The sequence below is a fragment of the Triticum urartu genome, chromosome 4A (assembly GCF_056163025.1).
Source record: "Triticum urartu cultivar PI428250 chromosome 4A, HENAU_Tu73, whole genome shotgun sequence".
Lineage (NCBI taxonomy): Eukaryota > Viridiplantae > Streptophyta > Magnoliopsida > Poales > Poaceae > Triticum > Triticum urartu.
In genome coordinates, this window is record NC_141876.1 from 483239141 (window position 1) to 483253103 (window position 13963).

The window sequence follows — 13963 nt, forward strand, 5'->3', positions numbered from 1 at the left end:
TTCTGGTCGCGAATGTGTACGTACATACTGGTCGATGTAGAGGCACGCACGTATCATAGTAGAGGCGCGCACGTGTCGTAGTAGAAGCGCGCACGTAGCATGTACACGTACGTACAGCGGCCAGGGTGCAAGAAAGAAAATACGGCCACGTATGTGTACATACGGGCGGGGTCTCGAACGCCTACTCGCGCATATGTACGGCCAGGGCTCGTGTACATGGCTGGGTCAGAACGGAGAAACAGCATCGTCGTCGTGTTCATGGGGAGGCAACGGAATGCATCGTGTTCATGGGGAGGCAACAGAATGTGTCGTGTTCATGAGGAGGCAATGGAATGCGTCGTGTTCATCGGGAGGCAATGGAATGCGTGGGAGCCAACCGGCTGGGTCGGAACGGAATGCGTGGTCGTGTTCATCAGGAGGGCTTGGACGGAACATGCGATGGAAACGAGGCCTGGCGTACCGCACAACGGAGGAAACGGACCTCCTATGTTCGAAACGGGGTCCTGTTGATCGGGAGGGGTCTGGCGTACCGCAAAACGGAGGAAACGGACCTCCTACGGTCGAAACGGGGGTCCTGTTCATCGGGAGGGGTGTGGCGTACCGCAAAACGGAGGAAACGGACTTGTGTTGGAGCGCTACGGTCGAAACGGGGGTCCTGTTCATCGGGAGGGGTGTGGCGTACCGCAAAACATGACTCCACGGGATACTGTTCATGTCCATCGTCGACCCCCTCCAGCCTCCACGAGCTACTCTTCATCCACCGTCGACCTCCTCCAGCCTCCACCTGCGACTGTTCATCCACGAGCTCCTGTTCATCCAACCTCCACCGCGCGCTACTCGACCGGCTACTATTCAACCAGCCCTCTCCACGGGCTCCTGTTCAACCACCCCTCCACGGGCTACTGTTCATCCCGCCCTCCACCATCTACTATTCATCCTGCCCTCCACGGGGTGGTCCTGTTCATCCAGCCCTCCATGGGGTCCTGTTCATCCAGCCCCAAACGGCTCGATCGATCGAGGTCCTGTTCATCCAGAGGCAACACCACGGGGTCCTGTTCATCCACCCCCACCAGGAACTGTTCATCCAACCCCCCCCCCCCCCCCCCGCAACGCTCACTGTTCATCCAGAGGCAGCATCGATCGACTTCAGTTAGCAGCAGTAGCGAAGGAATCGCTCGATCGGGTTCAGTTAATAGCCATCGATCGGTCGCTCGGGTTCAGTAACGCGTAGCCTGCAGTGCAATCGCTCGGGTTCAGTTAGAGCCCAACGCCTCGCTTGGGTTTAGTTAGAGCCAACGCCTCGCACACACGCACGTACGTGTACGAGAGAAGCGTGCATCGCTCGGCCCCCGACCTCCCACCGTAACCGGGAACTCCCCGAAATATTCCTCGCCCTCGCTTCTACCATGGGTTTTTCCATCATGGACGGCCCAAAGAATGTCATGCAGCTGCGTCTCCGGCCCGCCCAGGACGAAAAGCCTATTTTCTGTCATGATTTTTTGTCATAGAAGTAGGAGCCCACCACATCTATGATGATACCGGGTTTTGTCACAATTATCGTCATAGAAGTGTCATATGTATGACAGAAAAAAATTCATTCGGCCCAAAATGTCACGGATGTGTCTTTTTTTGTAGTGTAATGAATGTGTCCTTTCCGGACTATCCCCTCTGGTTTATATAGACACCAAGGGGACCTAGGGTTTACATAGAGTCGGTTACATAAGAAGGAATCTTCATAGTCGGTCGCCAAGCTTGCCTTCTACGCCAAGGAGAGTCCAATCCGGACAGAGGTATAGTCTTCGTTCTTCATGTCTTCACAGCCCATCAGTCCGGCCCATGGATAATAGGCCGAATGCCCGAGGACCCCTTAGTCCAGGACCCCCTCACCCGTTTTTACCATGAGAGTCCACCATACCTACCTATGGATTGAGTAAGATCCTTCAAGTAAGTTGTCATGGGTGCATGCAATAAAAAATGCTCTCTAAATATGTATGACTTATTAGTGTGAAGAAAATAAGCTTTATACGATCTTGTGATGTGGAAGAAATAAAAGCGACGGACTGCATAATAAAGGTCCATATCACAAGTGGCAATATAAAGTGACGTTCTTTTGCATTAAGATTTTGTGCATCCAACCACAAAAGCGCATGACAACCTCTGCTTTCCTCTGCGATGGGTCTATCTTTTACTTTTATCTTCTACCTTATATAAGAGTCATGGTGATCTTCACCTTTCCTTTTTACATTTTATCTTTTGGCAAGCACAATGTGTTGGAAAGATCCAGATACATATAGCTAATTGGATGTGAGTCTGCATGAGCTATTATTGTTAACATTACCCTTGAGGTAAAACATTGGGAGGCAAAACTATAAGCCCCTATCTTTCTCTGTGTCTGATTAAAACTCCATACCCATAAATATTGTGTGAGTGTTAGCAATTGTGAAAGACTAAGTGATAGTTGAGTATGTGGACTTGCTGAAAAGCTCTTATATTGACTCTTTCCTATGTTATGATAAATTGCAATTCCCTCAATGACTGAGATTAGAGTTTGTTAGCTTTCAATGAAGTTTATGATTCATACTTGAAATTGTGATTGAATTGTTACTTTAGCATAAGAGCACATATGACAATATATATACAGCCGTCTATTCTGATAATATTATCAGAATAGTTATTCTGATAACACTTCCGCACTGCATGCTCAACGCGAGGGCACTGCACTTTCTTTAGCAAGAGCACTGCATTACATAGACTAGTGAACTTCGTGTCGGAAAAACCTGCGCGTAGTGTTTTTTCGGAACTGTTTTCGCTCTAATTTTTTAACCGCTTATCGGAACGAGGTGTGTAATATACCGTTGGAAAGCTACGGATTAGATGCAACTTTTCCATGTTGAACACTTTTCGAGATTCCCCGCGGTTTAAGAGCAGTTTCAAAAATGGTGCGGCCCACAAAGAGTGGCAGCGAGCGTTTTTCGCGTTTTTTTCTAAACCGCTTGTCGGAATGAGGCAAATGATACACCGTTGGATAGATATCGTCGAGGCGCATCTTTTTGATAACTATTGTTTTCTCTAATTCATTATGGTTTAAGAGCAGTTTCAAATTTACTAAATCGCGGAATTTTGTTTTTCAAATTTTCGGTACTGTTTTCGCTCCAGTTTTTTAACTGTTTGTCGAAATAAGGCATGTAATATACCGTTGAAAAGCTATGGACGAGGCGCAACTTTCATATGTTGAAATGTTTTTGAGATTCCTTATGGTTTTAAGTTAATTTTGAAAATGATGCTGCGGACGACGAGTGGCAGCGGCCGTTTTTCGCAAAATTTTACAAACCGCTGATCGGAATAATTCAAACGATACTCCGTTGGAAAGATATCGACGAGGCGCAAATTTTTCATATAGAACACTCTCTGTAATTCTTTACGGTTTAAGAGGAATTTCAAATTTATCGAAATGCGAACACTCTGTTTTTCGCGACACCCAAATCGACGTGAGTACTTCATCCGACTGAAAACCGCACTGCATCAGACGAAAACCGCACTGCATCAGACGTGTAAGAGAACTACATGGTTTCTTTTATTCAAACGTATTTTTTTGAAGGACGAGAAAATAGAGTCCACTTCACATCGGGTGTAAATCAACCACAACACTATCAAGAAGTGAACCGCATTACTTTTTTTCGCTTTCGTAACAATTTTTTTGCATTACGGGATGAACAACATCTCACATCCGACCGCACTGCTTCAGAATGAAAACTGTACTGCATCAGACGGGCAAGCGAGCTGCATAATTTCTTTTTGTCAGACGTAATTTTTCTCATCCGAGTTTTTGTTGTCTTTGTTTTAACTTTTTTATGAACGAGAGTGGACCGCAGAGAGTAGGGAAAGTGAACCACATCATATATCGAAGTGAGCCGCTTTACTTTTTTGTTGATTCGCTAAATTTTTCACATTTTTCATGCTAGGCGCAAGTGAGCAACATCACTCTTAAAAGTGAACCACGTCTGATGACCAAGTGCACTGCATGTGTTTGACAGAATCGACAGAGTTTTGAAATACACAAGCACATCATGCACTTCACACACGAGCCGTGCAAACCACAAGTAGTGCCCAAACATACCGTATCTACTTTTTAGAAAAAATAAATACATTTGACTGAAGTGGACCACAGTACTCCTTGAAGTGGTCTCCATTAACCCTTTTTTCATGAAAAATGAATCTCTCCAACATACCAAGCAGACTGCACGCCGTAGCAAGCCGAGCTGCAAGCCGAGCCCTGTGAGCTAGAAAATTGTGTACAGTGAGCTACATATCTAACAAAGTATGTGACTGCACACACACGCGCGGAGTACTGCATGGATGCGCCAGCAGACCATGATCAGTAACTGCAAAAACATGGCCAACAGAGCTACAACAATGCGGTGGTGGAACCCGTGCTCCGATTAAACACACATAGAGGGAGCACCGAAGTGCACGCATGGGGTGGACTCCGTGTGGCCACCCTCGGCTAGGCTGGAGGCAGCAGACCCGCATAGCCAGTCGTGTGACCATCGTTCTCCTCTCAAGCAAAAAATACCACCGATGAGATGCATGACTGGAGGCGCAGGGGCGTGTCCCCTTGATGCAGGACTGAACTGCATGCTCGTTGAATCAACACCGCACGCTGCCGCTAGCGATGAGCCGCACAAAACCATTCAAAAACAAAGTGAACTTCTCTTCTTGAGAAAAACACATGTGGCCTGCACCGCGGTCATCGATGGTTTCGACAAGAGAAAAATTGCAGCGTGACTCCCCTTACTGCCATCACCAGCGAGGGAAGGAGGAGCTTGGCGGAGGCAGCCGTGGCCCCGATCTAGATGAGGACAGGGCGTCGCAACAGCCGTGGCCTCCAGGGGAGATGTGGCTCGATGGGAAAGGGATTGGGTGCAGTCCTTTTTTCTCCCTGGTCGACGCGGCTGCCCCGGTGCCCACGGGCGAGACGGAAGACGGATCCGGCAAGGAGCACGAGGCAGACCACCGGGTCATGCCAGAGCTGGTAGGGGGCGAGGCACCGGGATGAGGGGTGAGGGGCGACTCACCTCACACGCGTCGCCGGGCAGGCACGGGAGGAGGATCCTGCCGGCTCAGGCGGTCGCAGCCGGGGCAGGTGTCCGGACGGGGGTGGGAGGAGCGAGGTGGAGGAGCATCCTGCAGGATCCGCCACGACCCGATAGATTCATCGCTAGGTAGGGGAAGGACAGGAGGTGGAGGGTGGCCGAGAGGCACGGGTGGTTGGCGGGGGAGGAAGAGGAAGGTGGGCGGCGGGAAGGTGGTTCTCCGGGGAAGGGAGGTGGGCACGGGGGAGGCCTTGCTCGCCTCGCACGGACGCAGCAGGTGAAGTGGCGGTGTGGGTCGCAGCCGGAAGAAGGAGGCGGGGTGGGGCGGGACTTCGGCGGAGCTGGAAGAAGGTGGAGGAGGGGGGTGGGCGCCAGGAGGGAGGCGGCCGCTCGGGATCCAGCGTGTGCGCCGCGCCAGAGCGCTGTAGTTGTGGGGGTGGGGATTGGGGGTGGTTGCGCTGGGGCGTGGGCATCGAGGAGAGGTGGGTGGCGACTTGACTGGGGAAGAAGGTGGGTTTGGTGGGGTGTTATCAGAATAAGCGTTTTTCTTATTAGAATAAGACTCTTAAGGGTGTTATCATAATAGACCCACCCTATATATATATGTTGTTGTTCTAAGAATGATCATGATGCCCTCATGTCCGTATTTTGTTTTTAGCGACACCTCTATCTCTAAACATGTGGACATATTTTTCGATTTGGCTTTCGCTTGAGGAAAAGCGAGGTCTAAGCTTGGGGAAGTTGATACGTCCATTTTGCATCATGCTTTCATATCGATATTTATTGCATTATGGGCTGTTATTACACATTATGTCACAATACTTATGCCTATTCTCTCTTATTTTACAAGGTTTATATGAAGAGGGAGAATCCCGGCAGCTGGGATTCTGGGATGGAAAAGGAGCAAATATTAGAGACCTATTCTGCACAGCTCCAAAAGTCCTGAAACTTCACGTAAGTCCTTTTTGGAATTAATGAAAAATACTGAGCGGAGAAAGTTCCAGAGGGGGCCACACCCTGGTCACGAGGGTGGGGGGCGCGCCCCCTGCCTCGTGGGACCCCTGGTGGCCCTCCGATGCCCATCTTCTACTATATGAGGTCTTTCGTCGAGGAAAAAATCATAAGCCAGCTCACGGGACGAATCTCCACCGCCACGAGGCGGAACCTTGGCGGAACTAATCTAGGGCTCCGGCGGAGCTGTTCTGCTAGAGAAACTTCCCTCTGGGAGGGGGAAATCATCGCCATCGTCATCACCAACGATTCTCTCATCAGGAGGGGATCAATCTCCATCAACATCTTCACCAGAACCATCTCATCTCAAACCCTAGTTCATCTCTTGTATCCAATCTTTGTATCCAAACCTCAGATTGGTACCTGTGGGTTGCTAGTAGCGTTGATTACTCCTTGTAGTTGATGCTAGTTGGATTACTTGGTGGAGGATCATATGTTCAGATCCATTATGCATTTTAGTACCCCTCTGATTATGAACATGAATATGCTTTGTGAGTAGTTACGTTTGTTCCTGAGGACATGTGAGAAGTTTTGCTATTAGTAGTCATGTGAATTTGGTATTTGTTCGATATTTTGATGAGATGTATGTTGTCATCCCTCTAGTGGTGTCATGTGAACATCAAGATCTTTGAACATATCTAACCCACTTTTCAAGGATGAAAGAACATTTTCCTAATGGAGCTGAAGTTACTCAAGCACAGGATGAGACCAAAGCATGCCAACCAATTCAACTCATGGTTGGTTCTTCAAGGATAGCTTCATTTCTCTTTCTTGGCAGCTTCTTCCTGCCTAGGTCTTTAGCTGTAGCTTTAGCATTAGCCTTTCTCTAAGTCTTCTTTTGGGTTTTTTCTAGCTTCTTAGCTTCTTAGCTTCCTCTCTTTTCTTCTTCTTTTTTTCTTTTCAGGGGGCTTCCCTCAAGCCCTTGTTGTCTTTTTTTCTTGTTGCTTTGTACTGTTGGACCTTGTCTTCTGATTATAAAAATTGTAGTGGGGTGTTTTGCCCTACTATTTATAGTTAAAAAAGAGGGAGGCATTGGGAAGTAATAAGTCGATGATGGGTTGCTAGAGTGACAGAATCTTAAACCCTTGTTTATGTGTTGCTTCGTAAGGGGCTGATTTGGATCCATATGCTTCATGCTATGGTTAGGTTTACCTTAATACTTCTGTTGTAGTTGCGGATACTTGCAATGGGGGTTAATCATAAGTGGGATGCTTGTTCAAGTAAGAACAACACCCAAGCACCGGTCCACCCACATATCAAATTATCAAAGTATCGAACGCGAATCATATGAACGTAATGAAAACTAGCTTGACGATATTCCCATGTGTCCTCGGGAGCGCTTTTCCCATTATAAGAGTTTGTTCCGGCTTGTCCTTTGCTACAAAAAGGATTGGGCCACCTTGCTGCACTTTATTTACTTTTGTTACTTGTTGCTCGTTACAATTTATCCTATCACAAAACTATCTGTTACCACTTATTTCAGTACTTGTAGAGAATACCTTGCTGAAAACCGCTTATCATTTCCTTCTGCTCCTCGTTGGGTTCGACACTCTTACTTATCAAAAGGACTACGATAGATCCCTTATATTTGTGGGTCATCATGCCCGCGCCGAGCACATCTTCGAAGAGGAAGGAAAATGGTAATATGGCAGAACCCTCGTCAAAGAGGTAAGGCCTTCCTTTGAGGAATACATCCTCTGATCGCCACATCAAATCGTGACGCCACTCGCCGTATTCTATCAGGAGAAGTATTCGCCGGATTGCGTCCGGGGATCCGGCCGGGCGCGCATCCACTAGTCGGGTTTCGGACCCTGCCCTGAGAACGGGGTCTGACATGGGAGCGACACCGAACTGTCCTCCCACAGAGGGTTCGAACGACATGTCCGTCACGAATTCTGAGGTGGAGAGCGCCATGAATCATCGTCGTCGGAGGGCCGCGCTTCATGACCCCGGCTTTTCAAAGGAGGCATTTGACGCCTTCAGCTCGGCCGATGCGTACATCCGAGCTGCTCGGGATGGTCACGAACCAGCATCTGAAAGATATGCGGGTAAGTTTTGACTTAATAATCATACACCAGTAGCCCCCGAGACTTAAAGCAGTTGATACAACTGACTTAAGGATCATTGTATAACCAGGTGCTTACGAAGAAGAACAACCTGCTATCTCAGGAGCTAGAAAAGTGTCGAACCCAGCTTACTGCTGCCAATGCCAAGCACCGGTCCACCCACATATCAAATTATCAAAGTACCGAACGCGAATCATATGAACATGATGAAAACTAGCTTGATGATAATTCACATGTGTCCTTGGGAGCGCTTTCCTTCATATAAGAGTTTGTCCAGGCTTGTCCTTTGCTACAAAAAGGATTGGGCCATCTTGCTGCACCTTATTTACTTTTATTACTTGCTACTCGTTACAAATTACCTTATCACAAAACTATCTGTTACCGATAATTTTAGTGCTTGCAGAGAATACCTTACCGGAAACTGCTTATCATTTCCTTCTACTCCTCGTTGGGTTCGACACTCTTACTTATAGAAAAGCTAAGATAGATCCCCTACACTTGTGGGTCAGAAACCTCACAGACGCCCGCGGCTTCCAACTCTGCGATAGTGCTTTGCGACCAGCCCGTCAAAGCTACGGGGATGGTCGCTAGCGCGGGCGCGGGGATGGGAGCTGGGACGGGAGCGGGGGCAGCAACCGCCGCGGCCAGCTCGTTCTGAGCCATGTCCATGAGGCCCCATTCCTCCAGATTTTCTATCTCCTCCGGCTCGGAGTCGACTTCACCAAACTTGAAGACTAGTGGAAGATGATCCTTTTGCGCCATGGTGTTGGTGAAGGTCTGCAAGAGCGAGTGGAATGGGAGGCGAACAGTAAGGCTGCTCGTATTAAGCCGCGGCTCGGGCGCCATTAATGGAGAGGAAGGCGGGCGGCATGGAAGTCAAAGCGCTCGCTTCCTAGTGAGTTCGCGCAGCGTACAGCTCGCACGCTTCCCGGTGAGCCTGCGCATTGGAGGACAGCTTGCATGCCTCTTGGTCAGCCTGCACACCGGACTATGCTCGCATGCCTCCCGTTCAGTCAAGCAGCTATCCGAATGGCACCTCCTATAGCCATTAAAACAAAGACACGTGGGGTCATGTGAATGGTATTCACAGTAGGGCATTGGCAAAGTTTATTGCAGAATGGACGCCAACCCCTGATGAGGAAATGACAGGGACAGTTATCCCCGCAAGTAATCGCCCCAAGAATGGATTATGTATTTTGATGGTGCTTTTTCCCTACAAGGTGCAGGTGCTGGCATGCTTCTTGTCGCCCCCTCTGGGAAGCACTTGAAGTACGTCATCCAAATGCATTTTGCTCGGGAAGAAGCAACCAACAACACAACAGAGTATGAACGGCTCCTTGCCGGGCTCAGGATTACAGCTGAATTGGGGATTAAGAAGCTGATCATTCGAGGAGATTCACACCTTGTGGTGAGACAAGTCAACAAGGATTACCAAAGTACATTGATGGAGGCATACATCGAGGAAGTGAGGAGGTTGGAGGAGGGCTTTGACGGATTGCAAACAGAGCACGTACCCCGTGCGGAAAACAACATAGCCGATCATCTCTCAAAGTGTGCCGCGTAGAAGCTTCCTGTGGAACCAGGGACTTCTGTTCTCCATCTCACCCAGCCCTCCGTATGGCCAGCAACAATGGCCCGAAAAAGGAGAAAGTTGGACTTCGGTAAGCCTCTCCCAGTAGAGCCGTCCGCTCCTGGCAGAGACCATGCCAGACTGCACCCTCTAGCTGGGTCCACGGACCCCGTGAATGAGGCATGTGCTCCCGCAATAGAGGAGGTGCCGCTAGTCCTCATTGCCGAGCCCCAGGCTCCAACTTGGGCAAGGCACCTTGTCCACATCCTCCAAACCGGAGAGCTTCCCGGCGACCAAGACAAAGCTGAAAAGGTAGCTCGGAGGGCCAGTATGTATCAGTTTCTCGATGACACTCTATACAGAAGGTGGCCCAACGGTGTGAAATTGAAGTGTGTCTGCCGGGAAGAAGGAAAGAAACTGCTGGCTGAGATACATGAAGGCATGTGTGGCTGCCACATTGGATCAAGGGCATTAGTTGGGAAAGCATTTCGGCAAGGATTCTATTGACCCACAACCCACCAAGATGAGGTCGAGCTAGTCACCAAGTGTGAAGCCTGCCAGTTCCATTCCAAGAAAACCCACCTGCCTGCCCAAGCTCTTCAAATAATCCCTCTATCATGGCCATTTTTGGTCTGGGGGCTCGATATCCTCGGCCCCTTTCCCCGACCAATCGGGGGCTTTGAATTCTTGATTGTTGGTATCGACAAGTTTACAAAGTGGCCGGAAGTGACTACCGTGAGAAAGGTGACTGCTCAGTCAGCTATCAAGTTCTTGAAAGAATTGGTGTGTCGTTTTGGAGTTCCGGCAAGGATCATTACCGACAACGGCACCTAGTTCACAAGTCGCGCCTTCATGCAATATGTTCATGCCCTCGGATGCCAGATCTCATTTGCCACTGTGGCACACCCCCGGAGCAATGGACAAGCTAAGAAGGCGAACATTGAAGTGCTGCGTGGACTCAAAACGAGAACCTTTGATACGCTGTAGAATCACGGCAGGCGGTGGATCGAGGAGTTGTCGGTAGTTCTCTGGTCCCTCAGAACGACACCAAACCGAGCTACCGGGCAGACTCCCTAATCCCTGGTCTACGGGGCAGAAGCAAGTTATCCCCATGGAACTCATTTATGGGTCGCCTCGAGTGCTTGCCTACGATGAAGTATCGCAAGATCAGCATCCACGTGACGATGCTATGCTACTCGAGGAGAACCGTCTCCGGGATGCTACGCGTGCTGCACGCTATCAGCAGGCCCTGCATCGCTATCATAGCTGCAGGGTTCATGCCCAGTGTTTTGAGGAAGGTGACCTTGTCCTTAGGCGGGTTCAGTCCGCCAAGGGTACAAACAAGTTGTCACCAAAGTGGGAAGGCCCTTACCGGGTAGTATGATTCACCAGAACTGGTGCAGTCCGTCTGGAGGCTAGAGATGGCATTCAATTTCAAAACTCATGGAATATTGAGCATCTCCGCAAGTTCTACCCGTAAGGAGCGGCTGTCGCGCCCTGCCCGGCAGCCACCCATTTGTACAGGCCTTGCCTCAACTGCATGTGACCCCTTGTACAAAGCTAGGGCGATGTCCCTGTGCAAGAGAAAATAAAGAAGCGCTATGGGGGGCCTCGACCAAGATTGCATGCATGCATGAGCATTCCAAGATCACTTCATAAGCATTTCATGAAAATTTGCATATCCATATAGATAGGATCGCATCCTGCATTCATTCTCATCTGCATGAAGCTGCAGGTTCCTGCCGAGGACTTGGCTTTGACAAGGAGTTGAGGAGATTGCCAAGCACTGCGATCCCCGACAAGCCAAACAGATAAGTTCTACATCCTATCCGTTAGTGTTCTGAAGCTATAACCTGTGCATAAGAAAACCTCGCCACTCTTTTGAGACTTAGGTGCTCCCATCCCTGACTCGAACGTTGCTTCGGCCAAGATGGTCGCAGTGGCCTTTGGTAAAAAGGAGTTGGTGGGGGCTGGTCCCTTTGTCTGTTGCCCGATAGACGCAACTCTCCGGCAGACAAAAAGGGTGCCGGCAGGATAGCCTGTTGGGGAAAACTCGTTTATTTACACTAAAGAGGCATCTTGCCTCTGCATGGACATACACATGCACTCGTTCCCGACAAGGTTCATCTTTTTCATTAATATGATGATACAAGTACAAGCATTACAGAACACAAACATGGACTTGAGGGATTACATTATTTGAATTAAAATTTGGCAAATGCCTACAGATTTAAGATTGAAAAAAGATAAGTGCTCCGTAATGCCCTTTCTTGTCCCTCTCCTCCTAGGCATGTCCGTGAAGGCGAGGAGGGCAAAAGGAGTGTCTTGGGCAGATGCCCAGCCCACCCCCGTCGGGCTCCAGGAGAGGTAGCCCGACGGGAGCAGGAGCACCGAGAAACGCGTCGATGGAGAGCACGGCGGAGGCGACCCATCGACCACCACCACCAGGGCCAGCAGGACACGACAGGAATAAAGGAGCTGTAACCCAAGAGGAAGCCTATCGAGGTCCAGCTGGAAGAGTGCTGGAGGAGCCCACGAGCACGATCCCCACCTCTGCATCCAACTCCCTGGCAAATCGCACTGCCGGGAAGGAGATGCGGATGCAGATGATGGTGCTGCCGCCTGATGATGATGGTGCAGATGGCGATCAGCCAGAGTCAGAGTTGTCGCTCTCCTTCCCGCTACCGTCGTCATTGCTGTCACTGTCCTCCTTGTCGCTTCCGCTCGAGGAGGAGCTTTCATCGTCGGTCGAGCTCTCCGCGCAGCACCCTCAGCAATCTCCGAACCGCCCGAAGATCTTGACAGAGAGTAGGCAACTCTCCATTAATTTGAACTGGAGAACGTGCCCCTCCGAGAAGCCGTGGGCATGGGCAAAGGTCTTCCAGCCATGGCGGAGGTACATGACGTGAGGGGCAAGGAAGTCGACATCAACCCACATGCTGCTGTTCCCACAGCCCCTCATGTGCAACCTCAAAGTGCGTGGTTGTTCGAGCTCCACCTCTCACGCAAAGGGAGTTGGAAGGCGAAGATGACCGCACAGGGGCTTGTACAACTTGATGATGAACTCCTGAGGTTGGTCCCCGACGTGGCCTTCCATCGGGGGAGGAGCCGCCGGTGGGGGCGCAGCCAAGGCGTCGCCCCGCCCTCCTCCTCCTCGAGCACCGCGGCGACCTCGACATCGTCCCCTTCCTCCTCCCCTCGTGGCGGGTCCCGCGATCCGGAGGGGGAGGGATGCGCTGTCGAGTAGAAACCCTCGTTGCTGCCGCTGGGACGCTACCATGCCCTCGCCCTCTCACCATGGCTAGGAGAGAAGGGTTGCGGAGAAGAAGAAGAAGTGTGTGCAGAGAGGCATCGCCCCTGCCCCTTTTTATAGGGGACGAGGCAGGGGCTGGCTCCTCGTACACGAAATGGCCACCCCACTCCTCCAATACGGCCTCTCTGCACCCTCTGTGGCTTTGAGAATCAAGGCTGACCCTCTGCTCCAACCATCAGTGCTCGGTTTTCGGCCATGGCACTCCTCCCCGTACCCTCCGCATCCACCACCTACCACACCCGATGCATGCGGAACACGTGGCAGGTGCGTGCAAAATGGGAGGCAAGTGGGATGGCAGTTTCCGCCCCGTGACCATAGGGCGAGGAGAAGCCACATGCCACGATCAAAGTTCTTCCACAGCATCATGCACGCCGCGTGGAGAAACCGGAAACTGGCCCAGAGTCAAGGCTAATGAAGGAGTGAAGAAGTCCTCAAGAGACTAGCCTCTTCAGCAACCCTGCCTGTGCACTTATTAGGCCCTACCCCGACGACGCTCAGCAACACGTTTGGGGCAGGCTCGGGGGCTTCTGTCGGTGCAACAAACCATGGGTCTATTGCCCATACTGTGCACAGGCACGGAGACGAGATTGAAGCACCAACCCAAGTCAGAGTAGAAGGGATTAAGAGATTCGAAGGACCAACATGCAGATCAGAGGGACCAAGATCAATCCAGAGAAGCAAGACACCATCAAGAGAAGGGCCTCCTTTGCAGGGTAGGCGAGCTCGGCAAGGGGAAAGGCCACCCATGGAAGAAGACGTCCAAGACGTCCCGACAGGGCCTGCCGGGACACACGAACGCAAAACCACCTCACCAACCACTCTGCCATGACCCACGTCGTCAATCAGTGCGATGTCAAGCCGCAGAGTGACTAAGTGGAAACCATTCACCACATGGCAGCCTCTCCCTAAA